At 39.6% G+C, this 24763-nt stretch overlaps 2 long non-coding RNA genes across 7 annotated transcripts in view; one reads left to right on the top strand and one right to left on the bottom strand.

Annotated features, from left to right (window-relative positions):
- LOC112644618 (uncharacterized) overlaps positions 1-24763 on the bottom strand; it is a 45052-nt gene that overhangs the window by 15963 nt on the left and 4326 nt on the right. The window contains exons 2-3 of one of the 5 annotated variants that reach the window (XR_007413902.1): positions 20643-20721; positions 12371-12462 (exon numbers count right to left, since the gene is read on the bottom strand). This is a non-coding gene — a long non-coding RNA (uncharacterized LOC112644618). Of the gene's footprint in view, positions 1-705; positions 871-12370; positions 12463-20642; positions 20722-24763 lie in introns of those variants that run through there. The other 4 variants (XR_007413901.1, XR_007413900.1, XR_007413903.1 and 1 more) reach the window with 4 other exon arrangements.
- LOC112644619 (uncharacterized) lies at positions 843-23951 on the top strand. Of its 2 annotated transcripts, none has more exons than XR_004810662.2 (3): positions 843-1353; positions 15822-15974; positions 23735-23951. It is a non-coding gene; the product is annotated as an uncharacterized LOC112644619 (long non-coding RNA). The 2 variants fall into 2 exon arrangements; XR_003126580.3 differs by lacking the exon at positions 23735-23951 and adding an exon at positions 19668-20707.

Below are 24763 nucleotides of genomic sequence, written 5' to 3' on the forward strand. Positions count from 1 at the left end.
AAACAAAACAGAAAACAAAAACGTGGTTAGCAAATGCCATTTCCTGTCTACCCACTTAAAATCCCTGCAACCAAGGACGCAGCTTTCTCGATTTCTCTCTTTCTCTTTACTAAACTTTTATTGAATGGCTTCACTGTAGAATTGTGGATGAAGAAAGTTTCCAGAGTGAATAAAATGTGCACTGTTCCTTATTCCTTTACCAGGTGCACAACTGAGGAAGAGTGACAAAGGAGAAAGAATGACTGGGTGTGGTGAATGGAGAATGCACCATGGAGGCTACAAAGGGCACTAAGGAGCTTCAGACGTTGCTTTAAAAATCTGTTTTTCTGCCTTTAAATCCCATTTCAGTGCTGTGATTGAAATGGTGAATATTTTGAACTAGATGGCCAAAGTTAAAATCAGGCTTGGAGGTCACAGTGCCAGAGGTGAGGACAAGGGGATGATGGAGGATGGGGAGCCCTTAGACTTTATCCCATATTGCACAAAATTTAGCTAATGCCTTGCTGAAAAACAAAATCTGATGGTCATAAATATATGCCAACCTATGAAGCCGAAGAGACAAAAATACCCTATGAAAATAAAACCGCAATGTTGTTAACATTGGTTGCCCCTGTTGCATGTTGCTCACTGTATTGCAATTATTTGAAAAGAAGCCAGTCTCCCTCTCTAGGTGAAACTTTGAGGAAGAGACATATTCTAATTTACCTTCTGATTCCAAACTTGAGTCCAAACTCAAACTTGAGTCCCACTTAGCACCTCACAGGTGCTTAATGCAAACATGATTTGAATTCTGCTTTGTAGTGCTCTGAATTCCATTCTCCTTGCCAAATACATGATGTCACAAGAATGCGGAGGTAACAGAATTTTGGCTCCCATGACCTTCACCTCCTCAGGATACTTCTGTGATTATATTACACAATCAAGGTTGATAATCAGCTAATCTTAAGATAGAAAGACTGTTCTGAGTTATCCACGTAAGCCCATTGTAATCACAGGGGCTTTGAGAGTTGCAGAGGAAGGGAGCTAGGAGCAGCCGAAGAATCAGAAGAAGAGATGGACAGCATAAGGAGATTGATGCTGTTTCTGATCCAGAGATGTAGGAACCATGTTCAACGGATGCAGGGGTGACCTCCAAGAGCTAAAGGGGGCCCCAGCCAACAGCCAGGAAGGAAATGGGGACCTCAGTCCTAAAACCACAAGAAACTGAGTTCTGTCAATGACACAAATGAGCTTGGAAGTGGAATCTCTGCTCCCCCCGCTTCCCCAAAGCCTCCAGTTAGAACACAGCCTGTTGACAGCTTGATTTTATTCCAGTGAGACCAATGTCAGACTTCTGACCTACAGAATGCAGAGGTAATAAATTTGTATTGTTTTAAGCCTCTAAGTTTATTTGTAATTTGTTACAGCAGCAATAAGAAACTAATACCAACAGCATTTGTAGATCCCTGAAAATCCTTCCCTTGACCACTCCACACCTGGTCTCTCCAAAGAGAAATGTCCCCTCCCTCATCTTAGCCACAGAGCAGCTATCATCTGTTCCCTCATCTGGCACCCCTAGCTTAAGACCTAGTGATGATAGCCCTACTTTCTTGTTGGTATCTTATCTGAAGAAGCTGATTGTAAATTCTTTGAAAGTAGGGACCAGATATTAGTTATTTTTATCTCTTGTTGCATAAGACTTCAGAGAAGCCATACGTGTTGGCCAAGGAGATTTCTGAAACCCATTTGGGAAAAAGGTGGAAATAAGCCCAGTCACAGAGCTGGTTTTCAGACTGGGGTCTACAGTGGGAAATCTGACAATCCAGTGTGAGTATTAATCCAATCCACCAGGAGGGACATTGCCAAACTCAAAGGAGAACCAGAACAGGTAGAGCAGCTACGCTAGATATCTGGAGCCAGGAAATGAAGGCAGGTATAAGCTGGTCAGGAGCAGTGTGGGAGGGCCTGTAAGATTACCTAAAACATCTGCTGGAGTGAGAGATTTGCCTTCTGAGCCTACTGACTGGCCTGATTTAAAGGACCCAGGACAGCGTGGCTGATATGTGTCCAGAGAATGCCATTTCCATTGTTGGCAAGAGGCACCCGTGTTCCTATGACCAGGCTGCCATTGAAATACAGCCTCCAGCCAAAGTATTAACTGTAACACTCTAGAGTTACACCCCCCAAAAACTCTAGAGTCCAAATTTACACTAACCAAGCTTGGGTGGACTTACATTACCTCACTTCATTCCATAATTGAAGTCCAAAGATTCAAAAAAAATATGTATCCTGTCCCCTCCCAACACACATGCACTTGGCTTTAACCTGGGATGTCCACTTGCAGAGCTTACCTTCCATTTGGATCTCAGCTAACCCTGAGAGCCCTGGTGGTTCTCTATCAGAAATACAAATTATCTTCAAATCGAACTTTTCAGCTCACCAATCCCAAGTGTTGACCTCTCCAGCCAAGTCACCCCTGGAAACATATTTTAAACTCTTTTAGCAGAGAGAAATATTTGGATCTTTGCCTATTTTGCAAAAGCTGAGCATCAGATTACACACTCAGAGCTTCTATTTTTTTAATATTATGTGTCTGTACTATTTAAACATACATGGAAAATAGTATTTTCTTCCTAACAAAGTAAAGCTTACTGGCGCCAGCTTTGCCTTGGTGACTGTTACCATTGTGTGAGTCGTGTCACTGGGCCACAGTCAGAGGCCTCAGTGAGAGTCTGAATGCACAAGATGGAGCCAGATTGGGACATGGAATGTGGGCCTTCCCTCTGCTTTTCTGGAAAGTGGAGTAATTATTGAACTTATTATTAAGACTTTCCATTAATGACTCAAATGTTGCATCCTGTGTCTCACAGCCCACCATGGTAAGCCCTCAGATACTGAAATATTATTCTCTTTATATTTGTGTAGACTCTTTTTAATTAGAGGATTTTTCCTTTCTCTAATCTTTTTCTTTTAATTTAAAGCCCATGTATCCAAGTTATTTAAGAATGTGTGTTTTGGGATGCTCCAGATTTCACGGGGGAAAGAGAGAGATTCTTTGAACAAATTTTCTAAGAGTCTCAACTGATTAAGAGTCTATTTTATCTTCCATGTCTGTGAATAGTTTGCAAATGATGTGTCCAAAATATTTTACCCCTACATTCTGTCCAGCATCATTAGCATGGACTTCACTTGGGAATTGGCAATCATTTGAATAGCAGCTCCACAATTCACGCAGGAAAAGTGAGTGGAGGAAATTAACAATACAAATAAGATTTCAGAGGTTTTGTTAACTGGTTAAAAACCAGTAAAGAAAACAAGCTAATTCCAATCACTGTAGATGAATTATTAACATTCTAAATCCTAAGAATAAATTTATTATTTGGCTTTATTGAGCCAGACATTTCAATTTTCTCTGCTAGGAAGCCCTTTATTAACATAGTTTAAGTTATTTTATCTACTTGACATAAGTAAAATTACATATTTTAAATAAATGGATTTTTTTTCCTTCACATTTTCAACCAGTCTTTCACTCCATTTAATGATATTTGACTCAATCTTTAATTATAGTAAAAGGCTGTTTGGCTTGCTCCCTCCCTTCTTTCACCACGAACCCCGTTTTGACTTCTAAGGGCCTCATTTTGCTTGGCAAGTGTTGCCAATTCACTTGCATCCTCAGTCCAACCTGATAGGCAAGATGTGTTTCAAAGAATAGCTGTAGAGATCAATGGGCAATAGTAAAATGGACTAGCAAAATCTTTCTGGACCATGCAGTTCAGTCAGTTTCTTAGAAAGTAGCCCTTACTTGCTCGTCAAAACAGAGGAAGGCACTCACTTTTTTTGTTGTACTTCGTACAAGACATTCCATGCTAAGCATTTTGAATGCACTACTTTATTTCATCCTCTCAAGACGCCTATAACAAAAGTACCATTGTCCCAAGAGCTTCCTTTTCTACTTAGAAGAGCAGAAATTTTGGCTGACAACCATCTGATCCCAAAGAGCATATGAGTATATGTAAAGGAATTGGTCCCTCAAATCCAACAAAACATCCACAACATCTTTAAGAGAAAGGCAGAAACAATTTCATGAGCCAACCACTACAGTGCAACTGAATATGTTGTTGAATTTAAGAATTGTCCTACAAGCAGTACTCTAAGCAATCATAGTAAATAGTTTTGAGGAAAAGGACGATAGCGCCAAAAGCCCTTGTAAGCCAACTATTTAAGAGAGGCTCAGATGGAGATTAAGTCAGGGGGTTGTTTCCCCTTTCTTTTTTGAGAGCTCCCCAGGAGAAGTTATCAGCCCCTCAATGGAGGGGGGGGATGGTGAGTCATTGTTTTACAGTAAGTCCAGCTGGGTTTGTAGTAGCAATGGGCAGAAAGTATTGCTAAAATCATTTTCAGAACTCAGAAAGTCAGTCATATCCAGTCTCTTCCCCCCCTACCACATCTGAGTTTAGTAACAGAGATGCTGCCCCAACAAGTTCCGGACATCATTCTCTCTGCCTGGGGAAGCCACTTCTGCTTCTACATCAAACATCATAAAACACTGTTTTCCAGGAGGCCTTCCCTGCTTCCTTGAACATATCTTCCCTGGTTTCTGTCCTTCCACCCAACTCCGTGTCTGCCTCAGTGTATGGGAATCCCTGGTCTGCATGGTGACTTCCTACCAAATGTCAAACCTTCTGAAGGTGCACACTCTGCCTTTTCAGTGTGGCATCCCCTTGACTTCAGGAAGTCATTTGCATATTTTTGGAATGAATGACTCTGATTTCAGCCCTCTCTGAGGTCCATAAACCATATATATATATATATATATATATATAGTTTATATATATATAAATATATATATTTAAATATTTTATTTATTTGACAGAGAGAGAGAGAGAGCACAAGCAGGGGGAAGGGCAGGCAGAGGGAGAAGCAGGCTCCCCACTGAGCAGGGAGCCTGATTGGGGGCTTCATCCCAGAACCCTGGAATCTGAGCTGAAGGCAGACACTTAACTGACTGAGCCACCCAGGTGCACCTCCATAAACTATATTTATGCAATAAAAAGTAAGAGACAAACTGGCAAAAATGTTCCCTTACTGATTTGATTTCTAACTAGACTACAGAATTCTTGAGGGCTGATGGAACTCTGTGCTTTGGGGCCTCAGTTTTCTCATCTATAAAATGAGAGAGTTGGAATAATGAATTCTAAGTGATGTCAACAACAGCTAGAAAGAGCTAGAGCCAGGCGTTTATCCTCAACCGCTGGATTCAGTCTAGTTTGCTTTAGATCACAGGTCCAATGGATTCTTCCTAGCCTGGCCTTGACTTTGTAGGCAAAGTCTTAGCAATGTGAATTCCGGTAAGGCCTTCGAGGCCTAAATCTCCAATTCCAACAGTGCCTTATTGATTTTGTTTGAATAATGATCACCAGCAACATTAAAATTCAGACAATGAAGACCACAAATTCTGTGGTACTGGAAATAATTAAAGGAAAAACATTTTTCCTTCCTTCCTTCCTTCCTGCCTTCCTTCCTTCCTTCCTTCCTTCCTTCCTTCCTTCCTTCCTTCCTTTCATTTACAAACTGTGGCTATTTATGTATCAAAAAACTCTTGAGATATAAGATGCTATCTGTGAGTAATTATCTATAATATCCTGAATATAACTTTCAAAGTTTAAATTTTATTTTAACAAAGGAAACATAGTTGGTCTTAAGAAGAGTCTGTGGTTATCGACAGTTAAACTCACTCTTGTCTTTCAGGTAAAAAAAAAAATGCATTAATTCAACCTATAAATTAATCACAAGGAACAATAAAGTGCATTGCAAAAACAGAGAGATGCAGATAGAATTTCTTTAGGCCCAATTTTGTCCTGCAAATAACAGGAAGAAAAATGTAACTTCAGAGTATATCATAACCAATTCAAAAGAAAGACTTCCTTCAATATAAAATCAAAGTGTTCAACAAAGTAGAAGATATTTTAACTATCTGGACTTCAGGCGGGTGGAGGGGAATATATACAGCACACAGCTGTCTTTACACTGCCCCTTTTGTTACTATACGGGTACAGTAAAGGAGACTTATCCCTGTAGGAATGAGATATATGCTTTTTTGTTGAAGAGAGTTACACTTTCATGATTTCCCACAAAACAGCTGCAAAAATACCTACAGTAGGGCATCTGGAATTCTTAAAAGTGACTTGAGGATTTGTGGCTAATGAAACATTGTGAAATAACACTCACCATGTTGTAAAAAAATACCCTTAACCATTTATTGGCATTCTTTAAGACAAAAATGAAAGGTGCCCTAAGAACAGTCATCTAGCTTGATTAGAAGAAAACACTGAAGTGACAGTGTAAATAGATGCCTTGACAGAAATAGATCTGGACATAGCGAGACATTTAAATCTCTTCTAAAGGTTCTGAAGAACAGTATGGTAACATCCCAAAATGATAGCCAGAGCTTAGTGTTTGATCAGACTCCAGGGCATCATCGGTAATAACTTACACGTTCTTAATATGATGTGGTTTCCTATTAGGACCAAGCCTTGTTCCCAGAAAAAAGAAAGGTGGGGGGAGGGAATTTTCTTAAAGATGTTTTTCATTCTTACCTCTCACAAAATAGGACTATCAAAATGAAAGCAGTGGCCTTTCCATGAGAACTGGAGTGAAATAAACCATGTATTGTTCCATCTTAAAATGAAACATCTGGCTGATTTAAGAAGAAAACCGGCTTAATTATTCCCGAGTATCTAATGGAGAGAGGTTAACTTCAGAATCTATATGTCTTTCCAGAGTGGACATGGAAGAAAAAAAAAAACCATAAAGTTATTTTTGACTCAAGAAAGTAGATCTGGAGGTAATTTAGTGAACACAAATTACCACTGACAAGGGAAGAAATAATTTATTCTCCTGGTGATTCTTTTTATATGACTAGGCAGTGTGGAGCTGTCAGCAGGGAAAAGGCACTGGCTGGATTTAAAGATAATTGAAATCCAAGCCCAAAATCCTGTAAGATATCCAGGGTATCATATGAAGCTGAGAAGTCTTATTTCCAAACTGAAGCACAAGGGTGAAGCCATGAGATGTGCATTCAGGTGAGGGAGAGTTAGGATAGCTAACTCTGAAGTACTTCTTGACAAATCCTTCTTTTAGCTTCACTTTTAGTTTAGTTTAGTTTTTTCCTGGGTCCTTAGTCTAAGGGTCTCTTTTCCCCACAGTGTTTGCCAGTGTCTGCCTGGAAGTCCTTCCTCAGCTCTTCCTGGATGCTCCCCAGATGGCTCCTTCCTGCTTGGTGGACCTTGGTCACTAGACATAATCCACTTGGGAGGGTGTTGTCCCTTCTCTGATGGAACTATGGGACATATGTGGTGGGATGGGACATTGATTTGATTCCCGGCCACATTTCCCCTTAATGTCCTGTGCCCTCTCCTCTACTTGGCCGTCACTCACAACTAAGGCGCCACAGAGTGACTACATCCTAGAAGCAGGAAGTTTGAGATTGTGCTCTAAGTCTATCTTCTCCCATAGTTCTAGGGAAAAGCACCCATAGTTAGAACTTTTCTCAAACCTTCACAAAGGGTTTGAGACTCATTGAAGTTATTACCCTTGACCACCCAGCCCACACTTCTCTCAACCATTTCTTCTTCTAATCTCCATAGTGGGAAACTCCACTACCTTTTGGGAAAACCCAGTCTTCCTCCTGGGCTTCCCCTGGAATCTATTGTCTTCTCCTTCCAATACTCTATTTCCCCCAGTTTCAAAGAGTTACACTCTGAAAGGAAGGGGCACTAGAAGGGCATTGTGATTGCTGGTCTTTGGCATTTTAAATCTTGAGAACAAGCCAACTACCCCTTTTGCATGGTGAAGCCACCACTGATTTGAACACACATACATGTCTCACAGAACATATTTTAAATCTCACAGAGAGTATCACCTAAACTTATGAAGAAGAAGAATAATTATCAGGCTACCCCATTATTTGAAAAACTGCCTCTCACAATGGAGTTATATTTCCCTTTGTTATACAGAGCACCAGTAATGTCATTTCTTGGTCCTCAACAAATTTCTCCCCTTCACCTCTCTGTCTACCATCTACTAAGAATAACCACATAAGATTGCTTAAAACACTGCTTTTACTACACAAATTCTCAGTGGATATTTTCAAGTTTCTAAATAACTCAAATTCTTACCCAAGGGTCATTAAGGTCAGTATCTTTCTGGGGTAAAAAAAACCATAGTGACATTTGAAATTATTTTGTTGATGAATATAGTCCATTGGTAATCATCTAATTAGATGTGAGATGGGTGGTCATATGGATAATCCAAAATAATTTATGCTCAAAATAATCTTAATCCACTGGTGTGTGTGTGTGTGTGTGTGTGTGTGTGTGTGTTGGAAATGAGATATGTAACAAATTTGAAAATTTACTATTACTCAAATAACACTGAAGGTCTACTCTAAAAACTGAATGCAAGAGACACTGAAAATTAAAAACACATTTGCAGCAATTCTTCAGTGCAACCTCCATGTTCCTTGAAAGCGATTCACCTCATTATTGCAGAATATTCTGAAACTCAGGCACATGCTATATTCAGCTCTGTGTTTCTCAATCTTTCTTGGAGGAGGCATGTATGTAAGTAGTAGTAGTAACAGAAAGAATAATAATACTAACAATAGACATGGGGGTAGCCCACACAAAGTAGAGCTACCAAATGCTTTCCATGGCAAAATAGCTCAGAAAGGACAAGTTTTGTGTGGAATTGAAAAACAATTTCTGTACATTCAGGACCTACCTTAAACAAACTAACTTGTTAGTTGTGTTTACTATTTGGGTTTTTTTTTTTAAGATTTTAATTTATTCATGAGACACACAGAGTGAGAGGCAGAGACACAGGCAGAGGAAGAAGCAGGCTCCCTGAGGGGAGCCCGATGTGAGACTTGGATCCCAGGACCCTGGGATCATGACCTGAGCTGAAGCCAGACGCTCAACCCCTGAGCCACCCAGGCGTCCCTATTGTGTTTACTGTTTGTGTCTTATGGATCAGACGGTACAACAAATCACTTGTTCAATACATCCCACAAAAATAGGGAATCGGAAGTTCCCTTCCATTAACTCTACATTTTCTTACTGAAACTTTATTGTTTCAACTGGGTAAGAATAACTGTGGAAAGAGGATCACAAAGGGACCGAGAAACGGTGTCTGATGAAAACACTTAAGGCACAGTGGAGTAGAGTGGAGCTTGGAATGAGCAGCTTGAAGCCCCATTTCAATCACATGTAGGCAATTTCCCACACACTATGTGATCCACCATGATTATTTTATTTTTTATTTTTTAAGATTTTATTTATTTATTCATGAGAGACATAGAGAGAGGCAGAGACACAGGCAGAGAGAGAAGCAGGCTCCCTGTGGGGAGCCCAGTGCAGGACTTGATCTCAGGACCCTGGGATTGCACCCTGAGCCTGAGGCAGATGCTCAACTGCTGAGCCAGCCAGGCATCCCAATCTGCCATGTTTATACCAGTTTACTGAGAATTGAGTCTACTTTGAAAAGGCATTTGTTTGTTTGTAAGACTTATGTAAGTGCACCACTTAAGAAACATAGAATTACCTATATTTGAGAAGAAATCAATAATAAATTCATAGATCAGAGTTAATTTTCAATTATAGTGTAAAAAAAAGAATTAAATAATTAAAATGAAGACATTTGACTTTATTTCAGAAGCTGATATTAACTTAAGGGTTTAAATTCTGCTGAAAATGAATGCAAAATGACTAGGTGGTTTTAAAATTATGTTGGTTTGCAAATCTTTACAATGAGTTCTATTAATGGGTAAATTTTACTTTCGAAAATGAAAACATTAATTCCCAGTCATGACTTTGAGTTGTTTTGATAGTTCTCTGATCATTCCGAGAACCGTTAGGGAATTCTTAATTTTAAATTCCCTGAAAAAATACAGACACTCATCCTCCAATATTTGATTATCTTAATGGGAAATTAGAGGTTTAAGTGGAGTTTTGAAATTAAGACAAATAATTTAATGTTGCACCTCACTTAATAAAATTAATTCCAGGATCTACAAGTTACTAGGTTGGGAGAGAATCTTCTAGAAGAGGTTATAATTAAAGTTAAGAGGGCTTTGGGAGGCCTGGGTGGCTCAGTGGTTGAGCGTCTGCCTTCGGCTCAGGTAGTGATCCCGGGGTCCTGGGATTGAGTCCCACATCAAGTTCCCTGTTTAGTGGGGAGCCTGCTTCTCCCTCTGCCTGTGTCTCTGCCTTTCTCTGTGTCTCTCATTAATTAATAAATAAAATCTTAAAAAAAAATAAAGTAAAAGAGCTTCTCATCAAGACAAGGCCTCAAGACTTTGGCTCTGAGGCATAGGCTTATTTCCAAGGAAAGAAAATAAGCTACACACATTCTTTGAACTTATCTTCGCTGCTTTAAAAATGAGAACGAGAAAAAAAAAAATGAGAACAAGAGGAAGCACTAGAGCCAGAGAGAGATTGAGAGGGAGAGAGAAAGGGAGGGAGAGAATTTTAAGGAAACTATGACGCATAAGGGATAAAAAGAAAGAACATCTGCTGGATAATTAGCAAATTCCCTCACAAAGAGAACATTTAAAACTTTAAAGTTTTCAACACCAACGAGACCACATTGTTTTCAAAAACACTGTTTACTATTATTTTCTACTCTAAATTCAGTGAATTCAGGGACTTCTTTAAAGAGCAAAGTAGGGGAGGGAGTGAAGTGCCTTCCTCTGTAATTATCATTTAAAATCTATCATGAAGTTTTGGTATTTTGTTTCCACTGAAGAGGGGAAATAGCTTTAAAAATAATTTGCCAGGTTGCCTCATATCCAATTTTGCCCTTGATTTGAACCAAATTAATTTGATATCTGAAAGTATTACTTTTTAACAAACCAAGTAAACTATATAATCTCCTTCAGTTGCTAAAGAAAGTCAAGGAGTGAATTGTATGTTTAATCATAAGCAAGCTGGGAGTGGTCGAGTCTCATATCCAGCAGGAGTAATGGAGAACTGGTGGTATATTAGCCTACAAGATTGTCTGGGTTTCTTTTTTTGTTTCTTTTCTTTTTTTTTTTTTTCCAATGATTTTATTTATTTATTTATTCATGAGAGACACAGAGAGAGAGAGAGAGAGAGAGAGGCAGAGGGAGAAGCAGGCTTCATGCAAGGAGCCCGACATGGGACTCGATCCCAGGACTCCAGGATCATGCCCTGGGCTGAAGGCAGCGCTAAACCGTTGAGCCACCAGGGCTGCCCTTGTCTGGGTTTCAAGAAGAAAAATTTGAGATAGGTTTTGTACTTGGGACTTTAAGAATAAAACTATACTTTAAGCACAAAAGGATAAGGAAATGAAGCCTACCTCCTATCTGAGCAAAGAGATGAAAACACACTGAAAGTCCTGCAACCCACCCCCACGGGGCCAACAGTAAGAAAGGCTGAGATCCCCATCCCTAGGGCAGTCAGAAAAAAAGGAAGTAGAGGGAAACAGGAAGTAGCTGAGTCTGGAAAGGCTATGGCCTTGTCCTTTACTTCTCCCTGATTGTTTGGTACCCTCTCTCTCTTCCCCTCCTTTTCTCTTTCTCTTCGTTTCTTTGTTTCATGCTTTCTTCTGATACAGCACTGGGTCTACAACATCCTCCACTGAACCCGGTTCTGCAATTCAACAACGTCTTCTGCTCAGGGACTAGCACACGAGGGAGGTGTGAGCAGAAAGCAAGGTCTGGGCAGGGAATCAAGGAAGAGGAGTGTCCCATGCTTCTTATTCTAGCCTCTGACTTCAGTCTCCATGAAGAATTAGATGACTTTAGTCTTTGATAATGCACTATTTTATGGCAGCCTTCAAAAAAAAAAGTCACGATTTATATTAGAAAAAAGAATTTGCATGCATGTCCCTCAGTAAATCAAAATATATACAATTATTTGGTCAGCATGATTCATTTGATTATCCTAACCAGTGGCTTATTCACTCATGCAAATGTCATGAAAAGTTACAAAATGTCGCTTTTATTCCTCCTTCCTTCCATATTTCCTCATCCTTATTAGTGAATTTGTTATTCCATGTGAGGACCTTGCAGACCACTGACCTGAAAAAAAAGATCTATTTCACAGCTTCAACGTTTTTAGGTCCTGGCTGTGTAAGAATCAGCAAATTTTTACCTCTAAACCTGCTTTGTGCATAATAGGTGCCCACTGAATACATGTAGAATTGAAAGACCCTCCACCCCAGATCTCACCAAAATCTTATGTCAAAGGCAGTTCATACACGTATCAAATAATTCCTAAGTGATGCAAAAAATACCATACTTCTATCTGTCAACATCCAACCAGGGAAATAGAAAGCACTCTGGGTATGCAGAATAGAAGTAATTTAATACCTTATGTAGATGATAGAAGCTGAGAAGCAGAACCCAACATGGTGTTGCAACCCAGAGACTGGCAGGAACAGGAAGTTGCTACCTCTCCGAGACTGGAGGAATAGAGAGAAAGATGTTGTCTGAGTCCAAGGCCAAAGTAACAGGAGGCAGTGCAAACCACAGCAACCCAGAGGGTTCTGGAGGCATGGGAGAGACACAATTCTTGTAGGGGATATTGCCAAAGGCAAAGAGGAAAGGGAGGAATGCCCTGGTTTCCACCTTTCCTCATCCACTAGCTTACACCAGTGCCTCCCATTAGCCAAACACAGCTGGGAGGCAATTGATGGAGAAGGCTGGGAAACACAGGGCATAAGACAGAGTGGTAGAGAACAGAAAATGGACCTGAGAGCAAAAGGCCCAGGTCTAGCGCAGCATCAAGTGCTAGCTTTGTTAATATTACCCCTGGGTATGAAATAAATATGGAAAAAAGCACTGTTGTTCCTGACATATTATACCATGAGTGCTCAATACACTTTTATATATCACCCCTATATTTATATCACATATCAGGATGACTCACAGAAGTCACTGACAAGCTCATATGCAAAATCAAGAAGAGGAGTATTTGAAATGGCATCAAATAACTTTAGAGTTATTTCTCTCTAGTGTTGCCTAAACAATCAAAAAAGATTACTCTACACACATATGATGTTGTTGGAATCATTACCCTGAATCAAAGGGAGTGACCTACTTAATCTACATTCTCTTTAGAAGAGCAAAGGTTGGCAGGTCTGGGAAACCAACAGCCTACAGAATGCATGTTTCCCACCAAGCCATTTTGCCCAGCCTTTTTACCAGTTCTGCAAGCTTATGGTGTCTGGCTTGTGGCTAGACCACAATTCTGACAGCAATTGGCAAGTGGGGGCTGTGCCAGGCTGACTTCACTGTGATGATATCACAGTTGGGTTGCCAGTCTCAACAGGCTGATGTCAAAGCCAGCCCATACCTCCAACCTGCTCAGTCTGTTGGCTAAAATAATTGGCCAACATTAAGCTAGGGACTAAAGACCAAAGGATTATTTTAGGTACTAGTCGACTAGTTTCACAGGACCAGCTGCTCTAAATAAGCCACCTTGGACTACGGCGTGTACAGTGAGGCAAGATTTTGGAGTCAGACAGATCTAGCTCCAAATCCCAGTTCTTTTGCTTACTAGTCACATGGCACCAGGCATTTCAAATCTCTCCTCTGAAAAAAGGAGAAAGGAGGTTAAGATTAAAGACTTGATGCACATAAAAGCCCAGGACTCCGTGTAACAGAGTGTACGTTCAACCAATGACATCCACTGTGAATATGAATGCTAAATAAAAAAGAATCATTGATAATAATGATAATCCAGGAAGGAGATAATTTTACAGGATGAAATTTTGGCTCAATCACTAAAATAAAATGACAGAGTAAATGTCCAAATCATTTGTCTATATATACTCAACTGATGTATGCTTTCCTTCTTGGAGACAAAAATGTTCCCTAGGCTGCTTTTCGGGCAACTGACATTTAAGACTAGGTTTCCTGCACTTGCAGGTGGTCCTGGTCAATGAGGTCAGCTGTCCCTGCAAAGGAACATTCAAAATTGGGTCACTAAATAGGAAATCATTAAGAATCCCATTACCCCTGATTTCATTATTACTGAGAAAAAACGATCCTATTAAATTTTTTATTTTTATTTATTTATTTATTTATTTATTTATTTATTTATTTATTTTTTACTTTGGAGATGTAGATCGTACTGTAGTGGCTGAAAATGACATGAATGTGCTCATATTGGTGGTAGTACAAATGTGGAGATTGTGAGATTATTTGCTAATGCTACATTCTCTAGCTTCAAAACCTAAATATTTCCCTCCCCATCTTTGTCCAGAGCCTCTCGGCTCTTCTGCCTGGTATTCCTTCCACCACCTGGGTACTCTTACACACACATCGATTGCTCACCATGAAATGAGACATGTTGGATTATTTGTAGCATGGCACGCAACAGGCCATACCCCAAAATGTGATACACATCCAAGTAATTAAAGGATTTTGTTATTGCAAAATTTGAGAAATCTGCACACAAGGAGAGTCCAAAAATCTAGGCAACTACTTTTCTTTCGGGGGCATGTTGACATATTCAGCAAATAATTTCCAAAACACTATGTGATGTTTGAAGTTGTTTTCTATCTAGACAATGTGTGTGGTTTGAAAATCACATTTGTGCAGCATGTTTTCTTAGACTGGCTGGTTAGGTGACCAGAAATAAAAAGCATGTCCTTAAAATTCTCTCTTCCAATGACTATTTCCCACAATCAAGGAGGTTCAGTGGATTCCAACTTTACATTTTTTTTTTTTTTTTTTTTTGCTCTAACGCCCTGTGTGGCCTTGCTCAGCTTAAATTTGAACCCAGTTCAAAAAAGCACAAGTCCAGGAAAGCATTGTGCAAGAGCCATGTTTATGCTGCGTTGTACATTCTTAGCAATACTAGCCATTTCATCCATAAACATCAATCTAAATTTTATGAGATTACCAATCAACATATCAACAAATATGACAAATTGAAAGGCAAAAATCAAGAAAATACTAAATAAAGAAATGCTTCCCAAAAAGTTTATGTAAGACAATGAGCATAATGCATTGATCAACTGAGTGAAGCAGACATTTGTGGAGTGTCTACTTTGTGCATTTCACTGTTTCTAGGTACTCAGAGGAAGAGAAAAGTGAGCAAGACTCTCAGTCCTTACTCAGAAAAATCATTTTGTCCTACTGAGGGCTTTGTTCTTCCCAAGACTTTATCACATTCAACTTCAAATGATCAATAAGAAAATCACTGCATGGTCTCTATCCAAGGATATAAAGAAATTTACCTTGGAGAGCATAGTACAACTTATGAACTGATTAATTCTGTTCCAAATGGATCCTTTTTTAAAAAAAATATATTTTATTTATTTATTGGAGAGAGAGAGGGAGAGAGAGAGAGAGTGAGAGTGTACAAGCTGGGGGAGGGCCAGAGGGAGAGTGAGAAGCAGGCTCCCCGCTGAGCAGGGAGTCCCTATATGGTCCCTTGAGCCCAGGACCCTGAGATCATGACTTGAGTTGAAGGCAGGCATCTAACTGACTGAGCCACCCAGGTGCCCCTGTTCCAAATGATCTTATTAAGTTTTAAAGATGGGTAAAAGAAGTATAGTTCTGTTAAGCGATTCCTCAAATTTCCTTATTTCCTTATATTTATCAGTGAGACTTTTATCACTGATAAAAGTGAATGCTTATTGAATAGTTACTATGTGTCTGGCACTGACCAAACTCTAAGCATTTTACATGTGATAACTTTTTTTAGTTCCCAGAATAGCCTTTGAGATCAGGTTCCAGTTATCTATTGCTATGTAGCTAACCAACTTAAACTCAGTGGCATGAAAGAACGACTATTTCTCTGTGCTTACAGATTCTGTGGATCAGGAAATCAGACACGGATGACTTGTTTCTACTCCACAGTGCCTGAGACCTCACTCATCTGGGAAGATTAAACAGCTGGAGGTGTCCTGAGTAACTAGCTAAGGGCTGGAATCACCTGGATGCTTCTTCCCATATCACGCAGGTCTGCCACCTGGTGGGATGATTTGAAGGTTGGATCCAGGCACAACTGTGGATTGGGGCACCTATACTTGTGTGATGTCTCCACGTAGCTTGGGGATCCTCACAACATGGCAAAGTTCTTGAACTTCTTCCAAGGCAGCTCTGGATTCTAAGAGCAAATGTTCTGCTGAGCAAGGCAGAAATTGGATCACTTTATATGACCTAGGCATAGGACCATTGCTTCCCCCTAGTCTATGGCTGGCAGCACCTGTAGCCTGTTAGATCCTCCTGGGTACCCAGCAATGTAATCCACAGTCCTTGTTTCTTTCCATTCTCTTCTCAAATTCTCCTTCAATTCACTCTGATCAAGTTTCATCTGCAATTCTTCTCATTAAGGTCACTAAATGACCAAAATCTTGCTCTACCTAATGGTCACTTCTCAGCCCTCATCTCATCTAATCTTACAGCACCATGAGACATGATTAATTGTTCCTTCTTTTTTTTTTTCCGTTTGGCTTCACACTTTCTTGTTCCCCATCATACTTCTTCTTTGTTCCTTCTCTCTCTAAACTCATTCCTTTAGGGGAGCTCATCTAGTGCCTGTTTCAAATTCCATCTCCTGATTTGACATGTTCAGTGCCAGTCTTTTCTATGTGTGTATATTCACTTGATTGTTCAATGAGCATCACAGATTTCACTCGTCCCAGGAGCACTTCTGACACTTCCTATCCCCCAAACCTCGTCAGGTTCAGTCAGAAAAATCAGCATAGAGTACGGAGCACTCCAAAAGAGATGGGAGGAGGAAGAAATGTTGGCCTCCTCAACACTGTGCTTTAGCATTGGTGAGACCTGGTAAAGCCATAAGGCATAAATGGAACCATGAGTGTTGTTTATGTAGAACAGCTCCATGACTCACTTCCACAAAGTACCAGTCCTCATTGAGCTTGTTACTGTCTTTCCAGGACACTTCCTTACACACAATGTAAAATGGATATTTTATTCAAAAGCATCTTCTTGAAATTGATTCCATGTCCATAGAAAAGGGAGATGGAGGGGGTCATGAAAGACACAGAGGGATAAAAGGGGACCAGCTAAGTGACCCCAGACCATGATTTTACCCTATAATCCAGACTTAGATGTAATAAAAGAATATAGTGTCCATCTCATGGTCTTAGCAACTGAAATAGAGACTGGCCCCACTGGAAACAGAACTGGACCAAACAATGGGCAGTGAGTTCCCTCTACACATCTTTCAGGGAGGTGTATGCTTATCCTCTGAGGACCACAGGGTCTCCTTCAGCTGTTTCTCTCCGCTCCCCTTTCTAGCTAAGCTTGTCCTGTTTACACATGGCCCACTATGTCAGTCAACCTTTAATCAGCCCCCAAAGAGAAAAAGCTGATTGGTTGCTAGACACCCATGGGTGGGCTGACCTTGAGTCCAATGCATCCATCTTCTAGCAGTGAGAGTGGGACCACCTGGGCTGGCAGGATCTGTGAACTGCTGGGGCATTTCCCAGCAAAAGGGACTATTTTCTAGTAAATTATAACCCATTGCAGATTGTGTAATTGCAAATAGCAAAGAAGAAAGTTCATGTTTTTCTGATAAACACTCCCTGAGAGTAACCTTACACATGATGATTAGTGGAAATTAAAGAAATAGGAATCAAATACACTGGAATGAAAACAGTGAGGTAAGGGAGGAGGTGGAGGGAAGGCAGGATTGAAATGAAAAGAGAAAAGAAAACGTGGGGCTCAGGAGAAAAAGAACAGAGTTCACCACCAACTGTCTCATAGGTATGCACATGGAGACCAGTAAACCAGTAGGGAAAGAATGAATCAGGTTTTTAGAGAAACAAAAATGCAAAGTGGGGGCGGGGGGGAAATTAGTTGGATTGCAGCCAGTTTCCAGCTCCAGACATTTGGAGCCAAGACAAGGAAAGGTGAGGGCGAGCTGTCCTTCGCTGCCACTCTTGCCTCCAGAGGAGCCAGTGACTGGGGATATTTACATTAAATTAACGCGGCTGGCTATGGCTGTGCTCAGCACTTGGATACGCGGTTAAATAATCACTGTGGTTTGGCTGCTGGTTTCTTTACTGTGGTTAAATAATTGGTGTTGTCTTGGTTGCTAGCTACTTGAAAAATGTATATGTGCACTTGTTTCTCTTTTTTTTCTTTCTCTTGAGCAATTTTGACAAGCCCTTGGCAGAAAAGTAGCTGACCTGCTTTTAAAGGGATGCTTTTTCCCTTTGTCATTTTCGCTTCCCCTAAATGCTGTTCAAAGACTGGAGGATCCTAAGGACTTTTCTTTCTGGAATCTAGGCAAAGCACTCTGTGTTAGGAAGGAATTCAGTTCACTTCTTTTGTTTGTGGACTAGAGATAAGACTGAGCCTAAGGGCATCTGTGGTTTTCCAGAAAGGCGCCCCCCTTCTTCCAACGAACATAGAGGTTCTAGAGGTTCTCGGATCCACCAAAAGAGGTTCTAGAGGTTCTCGGATCCACCAAAAGAACAGGGAAAGATCATTATGGTGAGCACTGGATAAAACAACCCTGTGTCCAGGCATTTGCCCATATACTTTTCATTGGTAGACCTTTAAAATCTAGAAAGGTTCTTGACACGTAGTAGGTGCTCCCCATCTGATCCACGATAGTAACAATGAATATTAATAATTTAGGATTGCATGACTTCTATTCCAAAAGGTTGCTTCATTAGTCATTTTGTTGGTGTATTTAATAATTGTCCAACTACCAAAAACTGCTCTGACCTGAGACCACAGAAGACCCTCTCTTCTCCAGATGGCTCTGTTCTTCCATGTCTTCAAACCTACCTCCGACTCCAGGCAAACAATGATCAGGGCAATTAATCTTCTTTCAGCAACAAACTGACTGAGATAGCTAGCTGGGTCAGAGCACAAGTCCAGGGACAGGCCTCCACCTGACATGCCCAACAAATACCAATTATGTATGTATATAAATAATGGATAAAGGCAACCTTTAACAGCTCCTCAAAAACCCACAAGGTTCTCAGGGCTCTGTACGAGGAGGAGCCCAATGCTTTCAGTTTGAACTCAGATACAGAGAGGAAACTGGTGTCTTGGAGTGAGGAGGTGGTGAGGTAAGAGCAAAGTTGATTTTCTCAAAAATATCTTAGCAATATCATGACAATTCATTTCTAACAGAAGTCCAAAACATACATCTTATATCAATTACTCAGTGGGCACTCAGATACAAAATTTTGAGTTTTGGTTTTTTTCCCTGCTCTGTCTTGAGGTGGGATGAGGGGAGAGGGAAAGAGAAGTTTCAGAGATTTTAAAAGGATTTGGGGAGGATGCTTCAGAATTTGTTGCTTTTGCCATTTTAGGAAGAAGTCTTTCCCTTTACAAAAGATACTCTTTAGAACTTTTTTTTTTTTGACAGCTATTGATCAAGTGGAGGAAAGCTTTCACAAAAGGCAAACCTTTAAGCCATCATGTTGGTACTGGGCTGGGCGTTATGGAATCAAGATGAGCTGATAGCCAAGGGTGACCACCTTGGCAGATGGCTTTCTGGGTGTTCTCACTTATTAGGCGGGTGATGTTGGATCACTTAGCCTTTTTGAACTTAAATGTCTTCAATCTTTACCTTGTTAATTTTCTGAAAACTTAATAATGTATGTCTTACACACAATAAGAGAAATTAAAATGAAAGCTGCAATGAGATATAATTTTCATCTATCAGATTGGCAAAGATCCAGAAGTTCAATAACATGTGTCAGTGAAAATGTGAGAAGACAAACACTCCCGTATGCTGGCACAGTGTTGAGGAAGAATAATTGATCCATCACAATTCAGAATGAACCTCCTCTTGGACTCAGTAATTCCACTTCTAAAAATGTATCCTCTACTTGTATTAAAATACTAATAAAATGACAAATGTGTAAGGTGGTTCACTGCCACATTAAAATAACAGACTGGAATTTAAATGTTCTTAAATAAGGAACTGGTTAAATAATGTATGGAGCATCTCAAAACGGAATACTCTACACTCACCAAAAAGATAAGCAATATGTCAGCACTTTATGAAGTGATATGGAACAGTGTCTAAAACATACTTTTAAGTGAAAAAACAAGGCAAAAGATCATTGTTTAAAACATATATTTACACATATATGCAATATTTCTGAGAATGCATACACAAAATTGATCAGGGTGGTTGAGGGAAGCAGGTGCTCAGATGCAAAGATGAGTGAGGGCTTTCCATATGCCATGTGCTTTTTAAAACCTTGTATGTTTTGGAGGCACCTGGGTGGCTCAGTCAGTTGAGTGTCTGTGTTTGGTTCAAGCTGTGATCCCGGGGCCCTAGGATTGAGCCCCACATCTTGCCAGCAGCGGGCTTCCTGCCCAGTGGGGAGTCTGCTTCTCCTTCTCCCTCTCCCTCTCTTTCTGCTTGCCATTCCCCCTGCTTGTGCTTTCACTCTCTCTCTTTCAAAAATAAAATAAAATAAATAAAATAAAATAAAATAAAATAAAATAAAATAAAAATTAATAAAATAAACCATAATAAAACCTTGTATGTTTTATACTATATGCATATATTGTCTACGCAGAAAAATACATTTAAAAAATTTTAATAGGGGCACCTGGGTGGCTCAGTCAGTTAAGCATCTGCCTTCAGCTCAGGTCATGATCTCAGGGTCCTCGGATCGAGCCTCACCTCAGACTCCCTGCTCAGCGGAGAGCCTGCTTCTCCCTCTCCTTCTGCTGTTCCTCCTGCTTGTGCTCTCTTGCTCTCTCTGTCAAATAAATAAATAAAATCTTTTTAAAAAATTCTTTCAAGTAAAATTAATTAGAAAGCAAACAAACAAACAAAAAAAGTGAAAGGGGCATTGGTAATTAAATGCATGCCCATGTATGAAGCAAAGGTATGGAGTATAATGCCACCTATCACAAAGATCTCTAATCAGAAGAACATTGGCACAAAGTGCTGATCCAGACAAGAACTCAATAAAATTTCTGGGATGGATAACTGGACTAAATGAATGTTTATGTCAGTATAAATCATTAATCATTTGGGGAGATGTTTACAACTTTTGGATTCAAATCACACGGATGGCCTCACTTTATTTTTTCCATGGATAGAAAAGAAATTCTTAATGTGGACACTTTAAGTGATGAAGCTATAAATGAAAGGATTTGCCTTGAGATGCCTCCTAGGTTAAAACAGAGTGCTTCCAGGAGGGTTTCAGGAGAGTGAAACTCTGTGTGACACCACCATGGTAATACATGGTAAATAGATTACCTGGCAAAAATAAATAAATAAATAAATAAATAAATAAATAAATAAATAAATAATAAATACATGCATGCATTTATCAATCCCCCGGAATGTACAACACAAAGAGGGAATCCCAAAGTAAACTAAGGGCTTTAGTTAGTAGTATATATAGTAACATTGGTTCATCGATCATAACAAATGTACTACGGTAATAAAAGATGTAAATAACACCTCAAACTGAGCCTAAGGAAGGGGAGAAGGGATATGGGGAGATTCTGTACTTTCCAATCAATTTTTCTGTAAATCTAAAAGTTTTCTTAAAAATAAACTATATTAGTAACAGAAAAGAAAGGAGAAAGAGAAAGCAAGCAAGCAAGAGAAAAATAAATAAAATAATGAAAAATAAAGCAAGAGAGAAAGGAAGAAAAGGAAAAAAGGAAGGAAGGAAGGAAGAAAAGAACAAAGTTGGAAGACTTTTTAAAAGGCTTCAGCTTTCTGGCACATACAGCAGGCACTAGTAAATATCTATTGGCTTCAACTGAATGAAATTCAGTGAGAAATGAGCAGGTGAATGTGAAAGCAGATTTAAAATGCAAGAAGAGTGTGAACTGTGAACTCATTAGTGATGTGTTTGGTAAAGTCCTGGGATACTTGTTTCATTAAAAAGAATTAGATGGCTGTAAGCTTGATCATAGATTTCAAGACACTTTATGACAAATTATATATTTTCAACAATAAAGATGTAAACAATTCTAATGCGTGTCCCCCCAAATTGCTTGAGAAACATTAACCACAGACTCACAAATCATACTAGTTCATTGATAGAGATATTTTTCTCATTGTGACAGGTTTTTTTTTTGAAGCTTATGATCTTTATATAGATCCTTACAAGGTTTTTAAAAAGCTGATTAAGATAACTCATAAATTCTCTTACAAATTATTAATTTTTTTAGAGAACAGTTCATATATAGATTTATAAAATAATTATGAAAAAAGCTTCTTCCTGATTTCAATAGTGAAAAAAAACAGATTTTGAAACAAGGCCTGGCTTTGAAACATTTTGTAACACCCCTTGTAGAACTGGCCCCAATTATTTTTGAACTTAAGGTGTAATGTGCAAATGCATACAAAATGCTATCTGCAAAAATGCAGCTTTTTTGTAGAAAGTTGTACTTCCAGCTACAAGCCATGGAGGTGGAGAGTGTGCCTCAAGTGGTCTGTATAGAACTTGCTATTTGAGCTTTTGATCTCTGTTTCATTAATATCTCTTTTTCAGAGAGTGTGAAAGTCAAGTTTCCTGAGAATCGGAGCTCCCACTGATTTTGTGGGATTTCCTCTTGTTATTAGATGTTGAAATGCAGCCAGGAGCTTGATCTCTGGAGTCCCAAAGCCATGGTGCGGTGCACGTTGTTTGGCCTCTTGGAGAACAGCTGCTCTGTCTCCTCTGAGCTTGTCAGGAGGGGCTGGGCTGTGCTCTCAGTTTCTATCCTGGATCACTAACCACGTTCTTGGAAGAATGGGTGCATTTATATTCCTTTTCCGACAGTGGTGAACCCTTAAATTCCTGACCTAACAACTTATTTAACTTTAAAGCCAGAAAAAATGACTAGTATGGATGTATAGTGCAGAACCTTATCAATTATCTGTGGTGAAAGACCAGCTTATTGTTTGCCTTGCAGATAGATATTTTTGCAAAGCAGAATAAAAGTAAGTTACTAGAAAAAGAAAGGATACCTGCAAAACAGAAGCCCCCAATTTTTATTAGATTCAACAGACATCAAATGGACCTTCTAAGATGCTATAAAAGTATCCGAATGCTCACTCCACTTTCCCAGGGGGTACTGAGGAACAGTCCTAGGACCAGCACTCACCTGCAGAACAGGCTGGTGGAGCCCTGGTACATAGGATGCATGACAGTCTGGGTCTCCCTTCCCTCCCTACCTCCTTCCCCCTGCTCCTGACCCAGACTCAGTGGGGTTCCAGGGCTTTGCCTAGACCTTCTTGGGGAAAAAAAAGTAATTATTTCTACTGCAACCACTAGAAAATACATAACATTCACATTTTTAGCTACACTAGTGGGTGCTCAAGTGGTATCTCATTGTTTTCTCATTTTCCTCCATCTGACTGCTAGTTAATTTAAACATCTTTTCACTTGCCTGTTGCCATTTGGATTTACAGCCCTGTGAATTATCTATTTACATCTTCCCTCATATTCCCTTAGATGATCTTTTTCATAGTTTTTAAGAGCTCTTTGCTTATTACAAAATTAGTCTTTTGTCTTTTACCATAGAGATATTCTTGCCCTATCTGTGTGTCTCTTAACTGTGTCTCTAGTATCTTCTCCTTTGGTCTTACTTTTTTATGTAGTCTAATATGTACGTCTTTCTTCCACATCTTCTGATTTTCCAGTCTTGATTATAAAAGTCTTCCTAAATTTCATAGTATATATGCCATAGCTATAATTTTCTTATTTATTTGCTTTATAGGTAAATTTTTATCTGTAATTTATTTTTACATTTCTTTCTAAACAGGTGACCAGATTTGCCAGTATCATTTATTGAAGAGACTTTACCTTTCCTAGTGATCAAGCCATAACCTTTGTGAGGTTAATATATGACAAAGGTGATGATTAATTAGCCTTAATAATTCAATCAATGTGGGAATATCATTTTACACTTAAAAAATTCAGAACTATATCATATTCTTTACCCTTTCAGGGCCTTTGTTCCCTTTTCTTTTCTTTTTCTTTTTTTTTTTTCTTTATTTTCCCCATTCCCTTTTCTACAGTATAACTGATGTGGACTAGTTCTGACATAACCAATTTAGAAAACAAAAAGTTCTGATTTTTCATTCATTCGACCCATCAGATATTTTATGGACTGTGATAGGAGATATGTGTCACTTGGGTGGGGATATAAAGAGAAAGGAAGAGTCCAGGTGGATCTCCAGCCCAAACAGTTGGATATGATGGAAATGGTGTGATTATCTATTGTAACATAATAAATCATCTCAAAACTTAGTGGTCTAAAACAACTTTCTTGGTTATTTCTCATGGTTCTTTGAGCTGACTGGGCTTAGCTGTACTATTATCATATGGAGCAAGAGCAGCACCGGTCAGGTGAGGAAAGTGTCTAGGATATGGAATTTAGAAGGTACTCATTCTTGAGGTCCCTGCAGCCCCACAACATCCAGAGTGAGTGTTCCTTAAATGTTATGCCTCGATGCCTCATTCACTTCACCCCACGTGACCCTGATCTTAGGTTGGGGTTTTCTTCATGTGCTTTTGTCAGATGGAGGTTGAGCTGGAGTCATCAAGGTTCCACTGGGCTGGATAGACATCCAAGATGGCTTCTCCATTCGTGTTTCTGGTGCCTTCTTTATTTACATGGCTGAATAAGCTGGAAGCTGACCAGCATCTCTTTCTCTCCTCACATATCCTCTTCACATGGCCAGCTTGGCTTTCCACACACCCTGGCAGTCTCAGATTTCTTATAACGTAGTTCAGATTTCTTAAATGGTGTTTTGCTTCTCCAAAGTGAACATTCCAAGAGGCCCAGGTG

The sequence above is a fragment of the Canis lupus genome, chromosome 1 (assembly GCF_003254725.2).
Source record: "Canis lupus dingo isolate Sandy chromosome 1, ASM325472v2, whole genome shotgun sequence".
Lineage (NCBI taxonomy): Eukaryota > Metazoa > Chordata > Mammalia > Carnivora > Canidae > Canis > Canis lupus.